We start from the raw sequence: 15,704 nt of genomic DNA, 5'->3' as shown, positions 1-15,704 counted from the left end.
CAGGGCCAGGGCCATAGAAATAGCCTGGGCAGGACCAGGTTTGGGGCAGGAGCAAAACAAGGGCAAGGACAGTGCAGGTTCTTGGCACAGCCAGGGTCTAGGACAGTGTCAGGGCAGGGCCAAGGCAGGGTCTGGGCTATGGTAAGACCAGCAACAGGGCTGGGGCTAGGTCAGTGACAGGACCAGAGTCAGGGCAAGGGCCAGAGCACTGCAAGGCCAGGCTAGGGCCAGGCATTTCAGGGTCAGGGCCATGGGAGAACCAGGGCAAGGTCTCAAGCAGGGAAGGGCCAGGGCCAGGACAGGTCTAGGGCAGGGCCATGACAGGGCCAGGGGCTGCATTAGGGCAAGGGCAGGGCCAGAGCAAGGTAAGGGTCAGGGCCAAGGCTAGGGTAGGGACAGGGCAAGAAATATGGCAGGACCAGGGGCAATGCCAAGGCCAAGGCTGAGTCAGGGCTGAGTCAGGGCAGGGCAGGGCATGGTATGGCCAGTGCAGGACAGGACAAGAGCCGGTCCACAGAGAGAGCAGGGTTGATGCCAAGAAAGAGCCAGGCTAGTGCCAAGGCTGAGGCAGTGTCAGAGCATGTCCAGGGCAGGGCTGGGGCCAGGGCCAGAACAGAGCCAGGGCACAGCCAAGGCAGGGTAGGGCAGGGAAATAGCGTGGCCGGGTCAGTACTGGGACAGAGCAGAGCAGGGCAAGGCGATGGTAGGGGCAGGGCAGAGACAGACCAATGCACAGCCATGTTACACCGGGGCCAGGACACCTCCAAGTCCACTTCAGGGCCAAGGCTATGGCAGGACAAAGACCAGGGCCAGGGTCAGAGCCAGGTCTGTGCTGGGCCTAGCGAAGACTAGGGTGAGGACCAAGGTAAGGCCAGGGCAGGGTCAAAGGCAGAGTAGGGCCAGGGCAGGGTGATGACACATCCAGTGCACAGCAGGGCAGGGTGATGGCAAGACCAGGGGCAGACCACTGCCAGCTCAGGGCCAGGGAAAGGCCAGTGCAGAGCCAGGAAAGGGTCTGGGTCTGGGTCAGGGCCAGGAACAAGGCAGAGCAGGGCCAGGGCCATGGCAGAGTCAGGGCAGGTCCTTGACAGGACCGGGTTCCAGGCCAGGGCCAGGGCCAGGGCAGCAGCAGGGGCAGTGCCTGGATAAGGGCAGGGCCAGGGATATGGCAGGACCAGGGCTAGGGCCAGGGCCAGGCCATAGTGAGGGCAGGGCAAAAACCAAGGCAGGGTCAGGGCAGGTCCAGGGCAGGTCCAGGGAGCAGCCAGCACCAAGCGGGGCCAAGGCACAACCAGCGCAGGGTAAGGCAGGGCAATGGCACCACTGGGGCATGACAGGGCAAGGTCAGTGCCAGGAGAGGGCAGAACAGGCAGGCCCATGGTGAGGCCAGGGCAGGGATGGGTCAAAGCAGGGCCAGGACATGTCCAAGGCCAGGTCAGGGCCAGAACAGGAGCAGGACCATGACCATTGGCAGGGCCAGTGCCATGACAGGACCAGGGTCAGGACAAGGGGCAGGGCCAGAGCCAGGGCCAGAGCCAAGGTCAGGCCAGTGCAGGTTCGGGGCAGGGCCAGTGCCAGGGCAAGACCAGGGCAGAGACAGGGTAGCACGGGGCCAAGACAGGGTCAGGATGGGACCAGAGCAGGACAGGGCCGAGAGTCCAGGTAACAGTAGGGCAAGGCAGGGCAGTACAGGGCCAGATCCATGGCAGGCACAGGGCAAAGCCAGGCCCATTGCCAATGCACCAGCCCTCCCTACAAGGCTCCTACTACCTGGCCACTGCTGCAGCCCGTCCATCGCTGTAAGCCTGACTCCCAACCCTGCCTGCAGCCGCCTGCCCTCCTAGCGCGGCCGCTCTCCTACCGTTCTGGCGCACTGCAGTCTCCGTCACTGCCACCCACCCGCAGCGAGGCGAGCCGTGGTGTTGCAGGCTCTAGGTGTCTCCTCCTCCTCCTGGCACGGAGCAGCTGGGCGGGCAAAGCCAGAAAAGCCTAGAGGAAGTTGTGAGGAGTGGAAGCGTTAGAGCCTCAACTCGTCATGCCGGCCACTGGGTGGCAGGGGCCAGTTTCAGCAAAGGCACTCACACCCACCCTCCAAAGTCCAGCCTTTTGGCCCAAGCTGGCCGGGAACTGGGGTCTGGGGTGGGTGCTGGAGACACCACAGCACCCAGCTCCCCACTCCACAGGAACCATTGGGCCCACCGGGGCTGCACTCCTCGGGGAACAGGAGAAGCAGAAAAATTCAGACCCAGCCAGCCCTCCGCACCCAGGTGCCAATTCCTGTTCCGGACGCCTCCACACACAGGGCCCTGTCCCCCGTGGTGTCCCCGGGGGTGCCTGGCAGCCTCTGAGGCACAGACCCAGAGTGCACAGGCCCAGGAACCACGGTGGGTGTGGGGGCTCTGCCATGCTCAGGATTCCCGTGCAAACGCTGCGTGCCCTGCCGCACTCCAGTATGACCAAGAGTGGTTCGCCCTCTGGAGTGTGGAGTCAGGGAGAGGAGAACCACTCCTTCCTTGGATGCCAACTCTGTTGACTGCCGCCAGCAGTGCAGCCCCTGATAGCACCGAACTCGCCCCCGCTCCATGGCTAGTCCTGCCCTCAATAGCGCCCCTCACCTCCGTCCCCCAATGCCGCCAGTAGCGTATACCCGATATGCCCTAACCTGTCCTCCTCCATGGGCATTGCAGCCCCAGAAAGCACCCATAACCCACCCTCCCTGCCGTGGGCAGTGCAGCCCTGTGCAGTGCTACCAACCAGTACCCCTAATGCAGGCAATGACACCCTGGATAGCGCCCCCAACCCACCCCACACTGCGAAAGGTGCAGCCCTGGATAGCCCGTCCTACCACTCTGGTCATGCTGCAGTCTCTGTCACCGCCACCACCAACTACAGTGAGGCAAGCCAGTGGGCCGCAGGCTCTAGCTCCCAGCAGCCAGGCATGGAGCAGCTCTCGCTGATGGCCGGCTCCTACCACTCTGACCACGCTGCTGTCTGTCTCCGTGGGCATCTTCTTTCACTACAAAGGAATAAAACTAGGTATCAATAAGAAAAGTAATTTTGGAAACAATACAATCACATGGAAGTTAAACACTACCCTCCTGAATAAATGACTAGCGGGTCAATGAAGATACTAAGACAGAAATTCAAAAATTTCATGAAACAAAGGGTAATGAAAACACAGTATACCAAAACTTGTTACGCAGAAAGCAGTACAAAGGCAGAGATTTACAGCTATAAGTGCCTACCATCCAAACAAAAGAAAAACTTCAAATAAACAATACATCTTAAAGAACTAGTAAAGTAAGAACAAACTAAACCGAAAATAAGAAAATAAATAAGATCGTAGCAGAAACAAAATTGAAATAAAAAACACACAAGATTAAACGAAAAGTTGGTTTTCTGGAAAGCTAAACAAAATTGACAAACTTTTAACCAGCCTAAGAAAAGAGACAAGATTCAAATAAATAAAACCAACAGATTAAAAAAAAGGAGACATTACAACTAATACTTCAGAAATTCAAAGGATCATAACTGGCTATTATATGTCAATAAATTTGAAAGCCTAGTAGAAATTTGCAAATTCCTAGATGCATACAACCTACTTAGATTAAACAATGAAAACATCCAAGACCAGAACAGATTGGTAACAAGTAATGAGATTGAAGCTATCAGAAAAAGTCTCCCAGTAAAGAAAAGCCCAGGAACTGATGTCTTCACTGCTGATGGCTTCACACCAAACAATTTAAAGACCTAGTACGAATCCTGCTCAAACTATTTTGAAAAACAGGAGGGAATACTTCCAAACTTATTCTATGAGACCATTATTACTGTGATACGAAAATCAGATAAAAGCATCAAAGAAGAAAACTACAGGCCAGGATCTCTAATATTGATGCAAAAATCCTCAACAAAATACCAATGAAACAAATTCAGTAATACATTAAAAAGATAATTCATCATGATCAAGTGGGATGTATCCCTGGAATGCAAGAGTCACTCAACATACAATGTGATACATCATATCAACCAAATAAACGACAAAAACAGTATGATCATGTCAACTGAAACCGAAAAAGCATTTGATGAAATTCAACATCCCTTCATGCTATAAATCCTCAAAGAAACGGGCACAGAAGCAACATACCGCAACATAATAAAAACTACAGGAAAGACACCAACAGCTAGAATCATATGGAATGGGGAAAAATGGAAAGCTTTTCCTCTAAGATCTGGAACATGATAAGGATGCCCCCTGTCACCACTGTTGTTTAACATAGTACCAGAAATCCTAGCTAAAGCAATCAGTGCAGCCCCTGATATGGCCCCCAATCCACCCTGCCCCCTACCACCAACAGTGTCGCCCCCCCCCAATAGCACACCCAACATACCCTAACTGCCCCGCCTCCCTGCACCATGGGCATTACAGCACCCCATAGCGCCCTCAACCCAAAACCGCCACCCCCCCCACAGCCGCACAGTGCAGCCCCAGATAGCACACTTAACCCACCTCACTGTTGCAATACAGTCTGGGATAGTGCCCCCAACTGGCTCCCCGCCAAAGGCAGTGCAGCCCCGGTTTGAGCCCCCAAACCGCCCCCCCGGTGCAGGCAGCACAGCCCCAGATAGCACACCCAACCAGCCACCCAAGACGGGCAGTGACGCCTGAGATAGGGCTCCCAACCCGTCCCAGGCCACCAGCAGTGCAGCCTGGATAGCGCACTTACCCCGATGCCTTTCTACACTCTGCTGGCTGCAGTGTCCATCGCTGCCACCAACCACAAACATGGCTGCAAACAGGAAGGATTTTATTCACCGTCGATGCGGCCCGGAGTTGTCCTAAAGCGAGGCAGTGCCCCAAGGTCTGTGCAGAGCAGAACGCAGCTCCGCCCTCGCAACGCTCTCCGGGTCTGTGCCCAGGAGAACGCAGCTCCGCCCTTGCAAAGGCACACAGCGCCGGTGCCGGCGTGGCGGAGAGGCGGACAGCGGCGGAGAGGCGGACAGCGGCGGAGAGGCGGACAGCGGCGGAGAGGCGGACAGCGTTGGCGCGGCGGAGAGGCGGACAGCGGCGGCGTGGCGGAGAGGCGGGCAGCGGCGGCGCGGCGGAGAGGCGGTCAGCGGCGGAGAGGCGGTCAGCGGCGGCGCGGCGGAGAGGCGGTCAGCGGCGGAGAGGCGGACAGCGGCGGAGAGGCGGTCAGCGGCGGAGAGGCGGACAGCGGCGGAGAGGCGGTCAGCGGCGGAGAGGCGGTCAGCGGCGGCGCGGCGGAGAGGCGGTCAGCGGCGGCGAGGCGGAGAGGCGGACAGCGGCGGCGCGGCGGAGAGGCGGTCAGCGGCGGCGCGGCGGAGAGGCGGACAGCGGCGGCGCGGCGGAGAGGCGGACAGCGGCGGAGAGGCGGACCGCGGCGGCGCGGCGGAGAGGCGGTCCGCGGCGGCGCGGCGGAGAGGCGGACCGCGGCGGCGAGGCGGACCGTGGCGGCGCGGCGGAGAGGCGGATAGCGGCGGCGCGGTGGAGAGGCAGACAGCGGCGGAGAGGCGCACAGCGGCGGCGCAGGCGCGGAGAGGCGCACAGCGGCGGCGCAGGCGCGGAGAGGCGCAGGCCCAGGCTCCACTCCCCAGCTGTGAAAGGGTAAGAGCTGAGGGTGGCTGAGACTCCGGGTTGTTCAGGGCGGGGTGGGCTCTGGACCCAGCAGGCCCGGCACCCAGGTCAGGGCTCCTGGGGAGGCCAGGTGGCAAAGGCCAAGAAGGGGCCGGGGCTGGTCAGAAAGGGCTCCTGGTGACCAGAGCACTTTGCGTGAGCCAGCGTGGGAGGAAGGTGGGCTGGATGAGCCAGGGAGGTGCCGGGAGGGGCCTTGGCAGAGGCGACCACCTGCGTCAGTCCCCAGGCCACTGAACCCTGGGTAGCGAGAACCCACAGGGGAGGCTGCAGACAGAGGAGTGGAGGCTCCCCTGCTTTGGGGGCTCTGAGTAGAAGCATCTAGGGGGTCCCTCAAGAGGCCCCCAAACGCTTCCCCATGGTGAGAAAAGAAGGCGCAGAGAGGGGCACGGCGCCGGCGCCGGCGCAGAGGGGCGCACAGCAAGATTTGCTGTGATCTCTTTTATTGCCCCAAGTGTACTTCATCTTGGTAGATTTCTGTTGGCTTTAAAAATGTGTGTGTTTTGCTGTTGGGGAGTGGGGTGTTATACGGATGTCAAATTTTGCTGGTTGACTGTTCAGATCTTTTGTAAATCCTTGCTCCTTTTGTGCCTAGTTTCACTCTGTCACTTACACTGGAGTGCGGTGGCACGAACATGACTCACTGCAGCCTTGACTTCCTAGGGTCAAGTACTTCCCCTGGCTTAACCTCCTGAGTAGCTGGTACTATAGGTGTGTGCCGGCACACCTGGCTAAATTTAAAATTTTTCGGAGAGATGAGGCCTTGCTATGTTGCCCAGGCTCGAACTCCTGGTCTCAAGCTATCCTTTGTCTTTGCCTCCCAGAGTTCTGGGATTACAGGCATGAGCCACTGTGCCCGGCCTCTGCTTAGTTTTAACAGTTGCTAAGAGGAGGATGTTGAAGTAGATGTCTTCCTGGTGGGTTAATCCTTTTGTCATTAAGCAGTTGTTATGGTCACTTCCTTTTCACCCCATTGGTGAAGGAGGGGTCCCTGCCCTAAAGTGTAGGAGATGGCTGAACACGACACCTGGCGTGGATGGATGAGATTGACAGCAGTGTTTTAGTCACATATACCCACAGCTCAGAGGAGGACACTGCATGCCACACAGGGTCAGATGGGCACCGCACTCTGTAGCGGAGTGAGGGCTGGGGGGCTGAGGAAGCAGGCAGGCTTGGTAGTAACAAGAGCACACAATGACCAATGGTTCCCAAGGGGGAGTGCAATTGGCTTGTTTGAATAAATTCATGGGCTGGCAGACAGGTGAAGTGAAACTTCTTAGGCTGAGGTGCAACTGTTCTGGCTGATAAAAGAACTAGCCAGGTGGGGAGCCTTTCCTGTTGGGTGGCGGGGTAGGGGGTGTCTGGTAGAAACAGGAAAACCCACGGCTAGGCCTTTGGGGCCCTGTGAGGCTCAAAGATGTCAAGGCAGCATAGGAAATTTTAGATCTTAAAATTCAGTGAAGACTCTCCATCTCTGGTAAATTATTTTGCTTGAAGTCTACTTCACGAGATATTAATATATTCACTCCTGCTGCCTTAAAAAATTAATGATTTCACAGGATATCTTTCTCCATTCTTTTACTTTCAACCTACTTAGGTCCTTAAGTGAGTTTGAGGTTTCTTATGAACAGTATTTAGTTGGACCTTGTGTTTATTATAGGCTCTCCATCAATCTGTCTTTTGGTTTATTTAGACCATTTACATTTAAGGTGCTTATTGTTACATAATTGCTTATGTCTGATGTATTTATTATTTGCTTTTTTGTTTCCTTTTTCTTTCCCTCCATCTTGATCTATTTCTGTATAATGTTGTTGCGTGTATCTCTTTGTATAGTCTTAAAGTGTTTGCTCTGGATGTTACAATATGTGTATTGTAATATAGTAGTCTACTGGTACCAGTATTTACCACTTCAAAGTGTGGAAACCTGCCTTGCATTTATGTCTCTTTACCTTTTCCACTTGTATAAATCACTGGCTTGAGTAGTACGTGGTGGTATAGTTTTTGTTTCAGTCGTCAAATGTGATTTTAAGAACTGTGGATTGTCTCGTGTATGTATCCACATTTCTGGTCTTTCCTTTGTCCCTCCTCCCATAGTCCCATATTCATCCCTTCTGCATAAGAACTTTCTGTAGCCATTTTTTATTTTGATTTTTTGTTTTAATTTTTTGTATTGTGGAAATGACAGAACATATTTCTGTAGCCACTTTTTAGCATTTCTAAATTGACCAGTGACAAATTCCTATATTCTCTTCCTCTGAGAATGTCTTTATTTCTCTCTTCATTTCTGAAGGGTAGTTTCATGGGATATAGAATTTGCAGCCAACAGTTTTTTTTGTTTGGTTGGTTTTTTTGTTTGGTTGGTTTTTTTAAGCACTTGAAAATGTTGTGCCACTTCCTTCTGGCCTCCATGGCATTTGAGTTGGCGTGTCCCTACAGGCATTCTGTCATTTTTGCTCTTTGTTTTTAGTTTTGAAAGTTTAATCAGTGTTGCTTTCTTTTGGTATACTTTGAGGTTTGCTCAGCTTCTTGAATCTGTAAGTTTATATCTTTCACCAAATGTGGGAAGCCTCAGGAATTAGTTCTTTGCATGCTTTCGCAGCTCTGGTCTCCTGTGGGACTCAGATAACATAAATGCAGGGTCTTTTGTTATCGTCCCACAGGTCCGTGCAGCTCTGTTCATTTGTTTTCAGGTTATTTTCTCTCTATTGTTTAGACTGGGTGAATTCTGTTGATCAGGTTTCAGCTTCTCTGATTCTCTCCTCTGTCGTCTCCACTTTTACTCAATAGAGCCCATCCAGTTAGATTTTTTTTTAATTTCTGTTACTGTATTTTATATTTCTGTAATTTCCATTTGATTCTTCTTCAGTTTCTTTGCTGACGTTTTCAGTTCTTTGATTGTTGCCATAGGATTTGTAGTTGCTTGTTGAAGCATTTTTATACTGACTGTTATAAGTGATGAGTCAGGTGGTTTCAACATCTGCCTATGTAATTTTTTTATTTTTGCAGGCAGTCCTCCTGTTTAGGTTTAGTCTGTAGGTCTTGGTCTACTTTGTGGGCTGTGATTCCAATGGCAATTTAATTTCAGAGCCTTCATGGTGTTATTTTGGTCTGTTTGGCTAATATGTATCACTGGGATTCTCCCACCAGTCCCTGCTGTTGCCCACCTGAGGGAACAGGGGAGCTTCCCCAGGCTGGGCCACCTGCTGCAGCTAGGTGGGTGGGGAATGGTGGTTGTCTTGGTGTGTGGAGCTGGTTTTCTTGTTGTGGGGAAGATCTCCTTTGATCTGCAGGGACTGAGTCTGCCTGGGTTGCCTTCTATTGCTACGTTGGGTGTTGGGAAACTCTGGGCCTGGGCCACCGTCCTATTGGATGAGGTCCAGGGAGACACCTGGCCACTATGCATTCCCTAGTCCTAGAGTCCCTCAGCAGCCTTTTTCTGTCTACCTTTCGGAATTCTCCATTGATCATCTCCTGTCTATTATTTCTAGAGATTGGGTTACATTTCTTAGGAGGGTATAATGTGTTATCTTCTCTAGACCAGAAATCCTTAGTGGTGGTTTCAGGTTGTAACTGTGCTAAAGGGAGAATTGGCATATTTGTGATGTCGAGTCTTCCTTTTCAAATGAGGACATACCATTATTCAGTATATAATATTTACAACATCTACTTCCTTGGGTTGAAGAATGTGGTTAAGGCAAGGAAAGTACTTAACACAGTGCCTGGTGTGGAGAGCACTTATGAGTGTTGGTAGTGATGGTATTCCTTTTGTCCTTTGGTAGCATATTAAAGCTTTTCTTCTTTTCTAAATAAATAAAGTTCTGGTGCACTTCTTGCTAGGTTTATTCCTATTTTATCCTTTTTTGCTTTTATTACAAATAGGAGCTTCCTTTCTTTTATAACATCTACCTGGTTCTTTGGCCCTTATGTGAAAATGTTTTAATAGCCTTCTAAACATTGCTCTCCCAAATGAGTTTTAACTTGCCTCTTTCTTTTGTTTTCCTTTTTTTGAGACAGGGTCTCACTTTGTCACCCAGGCTGGAGTTCAGTGACGCAATTATGGCTCACTGCAACCTCTGCCTTCCGGGCCCCCAAAGTGCTGGGTTTACAGGTGTGAGCCACTGCACCCAGCCTTACTTGTCTATTTCTTTTAAGAGTGGGAACTATAATTGAACCCAGAGCTCCAAAAGGAAATGAAGGAATGAATGACTGAATAAGCTCTTCCCATGGGTTTGGTGTGGTTTGGGGCTCTACTCTTAATCTAAATGCTATGTTTTATATGATCTAAAATTTCCCCTAGGTGTGTTACACGATTGTGTTGTGTTGAACTTACATTGAGACTCCTTTTCACATGTGCTGGTTATCAGCGTGGGACTTTTCCATTCACTCTTTGAATTATTCATTTGGGGGACACAGATAGACCTCTGTGTCTTTCATAAAGAGTGTCCATCAGCCGGTTGCAGTGTCTCATGCCTGTAATCCCAGGACTTTGGGAGGCTGAGGGCAGATCACGAGGTCAGGAGTTCGAGACCAGCCTGGCCAATATGGTGAAATCCCATCTCTACTAAAAATACAAAAATTAGCCAGGCCTGGTGGCGGGTGCCTATAATCCCAGCTACTCGGGAGACTGAGGCAGTAGAGTTGCTTGAACCTGGGAGGCAGAGGTTGCAGTGAGCTGAGATCGTGCCACTGCACTCCAGCTTGAGTGACAGAGTGAGACTCCGTCTCCAAAAAAACAAAAACGAAAGTGTCCATTATCTATACTGGAAAAATTGAGATTGGGATTTTTGACATGAAGTGCGGAAATGTGGATTGAGTCAATTTAGTTTACCTAAACAGATGATGAAATAGTAACTGTTTTATGAAGCATTCCCTAGTGCAAAGTTTTGCCTGTGTGTCTAGTGACGGGAACAGTAAGAATGAGGCTTGGAACGCGGAGCGCATCGTGGGCCTGTCGTGGGTGGGGCCAGCAGCACATGCATGCCTGGCTCACAGAGCAGCCTTTGGGTGTTCTTTTCCCAGAGGAGCTCTACGGTGACTTTGAAGACTTGGAAACAGGGGACGTGCACAAGGGAAAATCGGGCCCCGACACTCAGGTATGACTTTGTCGTAGCTGGCTGTTCTTGGTCATTGTGTTCTGAGAGAGGCCCACATTGAGAAATGCAAATCTTACTTGTGATGTGTGAAGATTGCAGACTGGATGGATAGATTCCTTCCTAAAGGGTGGGGATGTGGGGACCAAAGAGAAGCTTGCTTGTTTACTTGTTAAGTTTTGGACGACAGTTACTACCGTTTCTTGCCATAGTCATTTGCCAAGACCACTGTGATTTTTCACTCACAGAAGTCTTAGCTTCTCAGACTTACATTCAACCATTGCCATCATTCTCCTCTTTTTAAATGTAAGTGTCATTTAAAAGAATGAAGTCCCCGTTCTCCCTAATATTTCTTTAGAACAGGGTCTGGGAGCATCTGGGTGAGGGACATGTCTGTTATTTTTATTCTAGTTTGTGTTCCCAGCCAGCTTAAGGAATAGCAGCTAATTGTAATGCAGATGTAACAATTTCCTGTAGCAGTACCATGTTATTCAGAGACAAAGGTTATGTTGTGTTTTGTTTTGTTTTATTGATAATGATAACAGATTTTTGCTAAGATTTTTGTTTAAATAGAACTTTAAAAAATGTAATGTTTAAAGAAAAGACCTTCATAAACATACACAAAATTTTTTCTTCTGGAAATTTAGGAATGAAGATATAGAGAAACAAGGAAGAAATTGACCCCGACGAAGAGGAAAGTGCCAAGAAAAAGCATTTGGATAAGAAGAGAAAATTGAAGGAGATGTTTGATGTGGAATATGATGAAGGAGAAAGCACATATTTTGATGATCTTAAAGGAGAAATGCAGAAAGAAGCACAGGTGAGAAACCTCAGTTCCTCTCAGCCCCTTGTCAAGCCTATCACATAGTGCAGGAATCCCTGACTTTCTTTGGGTCCCTGCTTCCTATCCTGCTTCTGTGCCTTTCATTTGGACTCCTGGGTAGATGCATGTGAGTGTGTTTATTCATGCAGTGAGCTCATTGTTTCTACAGTCAGAAGATCACCAGAAAAAGATCCATACCTATTTTGTAACAAGAATTAGGAAACCGAAATGACTGAGACATGGTCTCTACTTTTGAGACTTTTACAATGTAGTGATCTGAGACAGTGTGTTCATTTCAGTGCAAGCCAATGCTGCCTATTCCGATCGCTGCTCCCTGATTTGAATGGCAGGTGATCAGTGGCCCGTGTGGCTTATGGACACACCAGAGCTCCCAGGGGAAGTGCTCTGAAAACTCATCCTGATCAGAGTTCAGAAGCACATGTGGAGTATAAGGTCAGATGCGGAGATAAAGGGAGATGGTGTGGCCCTCCTGCCTGGGGGTGCTGAGCAGGTTGCTGGAGGAGGTGATGTCACTCTGAAGGAGACAGACACAGAAATGTGTGTACAGTTGATGGTGAGCATCTGAGTTGCGTCTTGTTAGTGAGGCCAGGAGTGCCTGTGTAAGCTGGAACAGATTAGGTATATGATTTGTGAAACGGAGTTTCATCCTAGATCTTCATCTAGTCAAAGGTCTGTTTCCTGATTAGGCATTAGCTTAGTGGTTGCTAGTCTGTGTTGACCTTTGAAAGGCATGACTAGGCTAACTCTGAAGTTTTTGCTTCACACCATTTACAATTTAAAATTACCTAGAGCCTTGTGGGCCATTGGAAAAGACTGAATGTTTCACTCTGAAATGGGAGTCCTTGGAGGGTTTTGAGCAGAGGAGAGACATTCAGGTAATCAGATCACTCTGCCAAGACATCAGTCTGGTAGAGATCAGTCCGATGGCACGAACCAGAGGGCTGGCAGTGGAGATGAGACAAAGAGTCAAACCCGGATAGAGTTTATTTGGAAGCTGGGTCAGTAGGATTTCCTGGTGGACTGAATGTGGGGTGTGTGAGAGGAAATGAGGATGGCGACTGGAAGTTCCTGGAAGGATGGGTTGTTGCAGGTTAGATAGGAAACTGTCTGCAGATGCAGTTTTGGGAAGATGACGTTTGGTTCGGCTGGGTATCATGCAGACAAGTGGAGCGTCAAGTCTGGAGAGACAGGTCTGGCCAGGGACTTAGATGTACAGCCCTCAGCATGTAGATGCCACTTAACTCTGTGAGGTGGCCGGGGAGTGAGTGCAGAGTGACTGGGAGGAGCAAGACTGGCATGGGCGAGATGGGGCGATTGCGGCCGTGAGGCCTGAGCAGTGCCTAGGAGGGAGAGGGAGAAGCAGTGTGAGCATGCAGGCACGCGGGAGTCCAGTTGTACACAGAGGCGAAGCACTGTTCAGATCCCGCTGCAGTATTAACTACAGTAAAGGCAGAGTTGACCACTGGAGGAGTCCTTCAGCGTGGAGGCCTTCAGCGATCTTGGCAAGCACCAATTTTCATGGATGTAGGAGAATGGTAGCAGAGGAACTGGAGGCTGCAACTGTGGAAAACTTTTGTGGGGTTTTGCTGCAGAGAGAAGCAGAGAAATGAAGCAGTTTTTGGTGGAAGAAGTGGAATCAAAAGGTTTTGAGATAAGAGAGAGAACAGAGGGAAGAGCTGTTGGAATAAAGTCCAGGAAGAGTGGATGGTGTCTAGTGAGCAAGTGATGTGTGGCCCTGAGTAGAGGCATGGACAAATCATCTGTGCCTGAGCTGCCCGTAGAACTTTCTGTGATCATGGAGATGCACGTCTGTGCTTCCCAATATTGTAACACTGGCTGCAAGTTGATATGGACCACTTCCAGTGAGACTAGTGTGATTGAGGAACTGCATTTTAAATATTATGTAATTGTAATTAATTTTCGTTTAAATAGCCACACATAGCTCCTCTATGGGCCAGGTCAGAGCTCTGATAAGGCTGGATATGGGAGGAAACCCTGGTAGAGGGTTGACCATAGAGGTTCTTTTGGTTTTGGAGTGAATCAGGAAACAGCCATCAGCTGAATGAAGGTGAGGGTGGTGGCGGGTGTTTGAAGACGGGGAAAAGTGTGAAAGAATTATTTGGAGAGGAAGGAAAGAAAGTGTGGACTGGGGATGTTTCCAACGTTCGAGCACGCAGGGCTCCACAGTTATCTACATTTGCTGTCCCTTGGAGCAGGAGAGAAGAAAATGGTTGGGACATATTCTGAACAGACTGTAGAGGTAAAATGTGTAGGTTTTTTTTGTTTTTTTGTTTTTTGAGATGGAATCTCGCTCTATTGCCCAGGCTGGAGTGCAGTGGCACGATCTTGACTCACTGCAACCTCCGTCTCCCAGGTTCAAGCGATTCTCTCACCTCTGCCTCCTGAGTAGTTGGGACTACAGGCACGCACCACCATGCCCAGCTGATTTTGGTATTTTTAGTAGAGACGGGGTTTCACCATGTTGGCGAGGCTGGTTTCAAACTCCTGACCTCATGTGATCTGCCCGCCTCGGCCTCCCAAAGTGCTGGGATTACAGGCATGAGCCACTGTACCCAGCCAAATGTGTAGTATTTTTAATAGGATAAAGCCTACATAATTCTGTCCACAGTTCCTTTACTTAGAAGTTGCTTATTTGTTCATGTTAATCCTATGTTTATTACAAATAACAGCATACAGGTTTCCCCCCCACCCCACCCCGTCATGTACAGCTGAATCACGTAGAATTTGAAGATCAAGATGATGAAGCCAGAGTTCAGTATGATGGTTTTCGACCTGGGATGTACGTCCGCATTGAGATTGAAAATGTTCCCTGTGAATTTGTGCAGAACTTTGACCCCCATTACCCCATTATCCTGGGTGGCTTGGGCAACAGCGAGGGAAATGTTGGACATGTGCAGGTGGGTCCCTTTGCTGCATATTTGGTGCCTGAGGCTCTGTGGATTTCCCCTCCATCAATCATCTTACCCTCTCATCCCCCTCAGATGCGTCTGAAGAAACATCGCTGGTATAAGAAAATCCTCAAGTCCCAAGATCCAATCATATTTTCTGTAGGGTGGAGGAGGTTTCAGACCATCCTGCTCTATTATAATGAAGACCACCATGGAAGACAAAGGCTTCTAAAGTATACCCCACAGCACATGCATTGTGGAGCAGCCTTTTGGGGTAAAATATGATTACAATAACTTGCCTATTGCCGAGATTAAACTTTACAAGCTGCGTTATTTTAGCTTTGTGCTTTTCCTTTCATAAAATTCAACTCCTAAGATGTTTCTGTTTTCTGGGAGCGGGGAGGTGGTTTGGAGTATATATGTAAATCTATATCCAAATCTAAATGTCCATATCCAGTATGTTAAACTGGAATCTAAAATTTCTGGTTTGCTATATTTCTCTTTTTCCTTTTCCTTTAAGACCCTATCACTCCACAGGGAACTGGTTTCTTGGCAATACAGTCTGTCAGTGGCATAATGGTAATTATCTTGGACGATTTCTTTTACAGATTGGTTTGAGAAATATATCCTGAATGTGGGTTATTATGTACATGAGACTTTAAGTTGAAAATTACTCATTTTTATTATTATAAAGTAAATTTCCCTTTGCTTTTAATCTTCGTACATCTTTTTCAGTAGGGTGTGGGATTAGAGGAGGGGAGGTGGAAGAATTATAATGGTACATTTCCTATTTTTGTGCATCTTTTGCATTTATTTATCTAAACAAGTAAGCAGTGCTCACCATGTGCTAAGCACTATATGAGGTTATGAGGAGCCATCAGAGACCACCTGGACACAAGACTCCCTGCAGCTGTGCTGGGGTAGCAGTCTGTTCACTCCATTTTCATTTGACCAGTCTGGCAGGGCAGGGTTTACTGGTCCCATTTAACAGAGAAGAAAACAGAATAATGAGCAGATGGAATCTTCCCTGGAGGTCCAAATTTTAATTTCCTAAACATTGCAACTGTATTTTTCTTTTCCATTTCGTTCCAAATAAATCATTATAGTAAAATTACATTCCTCTGAAATCACTCTCAGGAAAGTACTCAAGTAGCCTTTTTTTCTTTCTTTTTTTTCTTTTTTTTTTTTTTTTTTTTTTTTTTTTTTTGAGA

The 15,704-nt window shown here is 49.4% G+C and overlaps 1 pseudogene across 1 annotated transcript; it reads left to right on the top strand.

Moving 5' to 3' along the window:
- The first annotated feature begins 4,413 nt into the window (after positions 1 to 4,413).
- On the top strand, positions 4,414 to 14,698 carry BMS1P14 (translation initiation factor IF-2; annotated as a pseudogene). The gene is made up of 5 exons (XR_008679808.1): positions 4,414 to 4,575; positions 4,847 to 5,623; positions 10,670 to 10,743; positions 11,388 to 11,560; positions 14,587 to 14,698. The product of XR_008679808.1 is annotated as a translation initiation factor IF-2 (transcript).
- The last annotated feature ends 1,006 nt before the right edge of the window (positions 14,699 to 15,704 follow it).

The sequence above is a fragment of the Gorilla gorilla genome, chromosome 4 (genome assembly GCF_029281585.2).
Source record: "Gorilla gorilla gorilla isolate KB3781 chromosome 4, NHGRI_mGorGor1-v2.1_pri, whole genome shotgun sequence".
Classification (NCBI taxonomy): Eukaryota; Metazoa; Chordata; class Mammalia; order Primates; family Hominidae; genus Gorilla; species Gorilla gorilla.
Note: the sequence above shows the minus strand (reverse complement) of the source record. Positions and strands in the feature narration are given on the sequence as shown.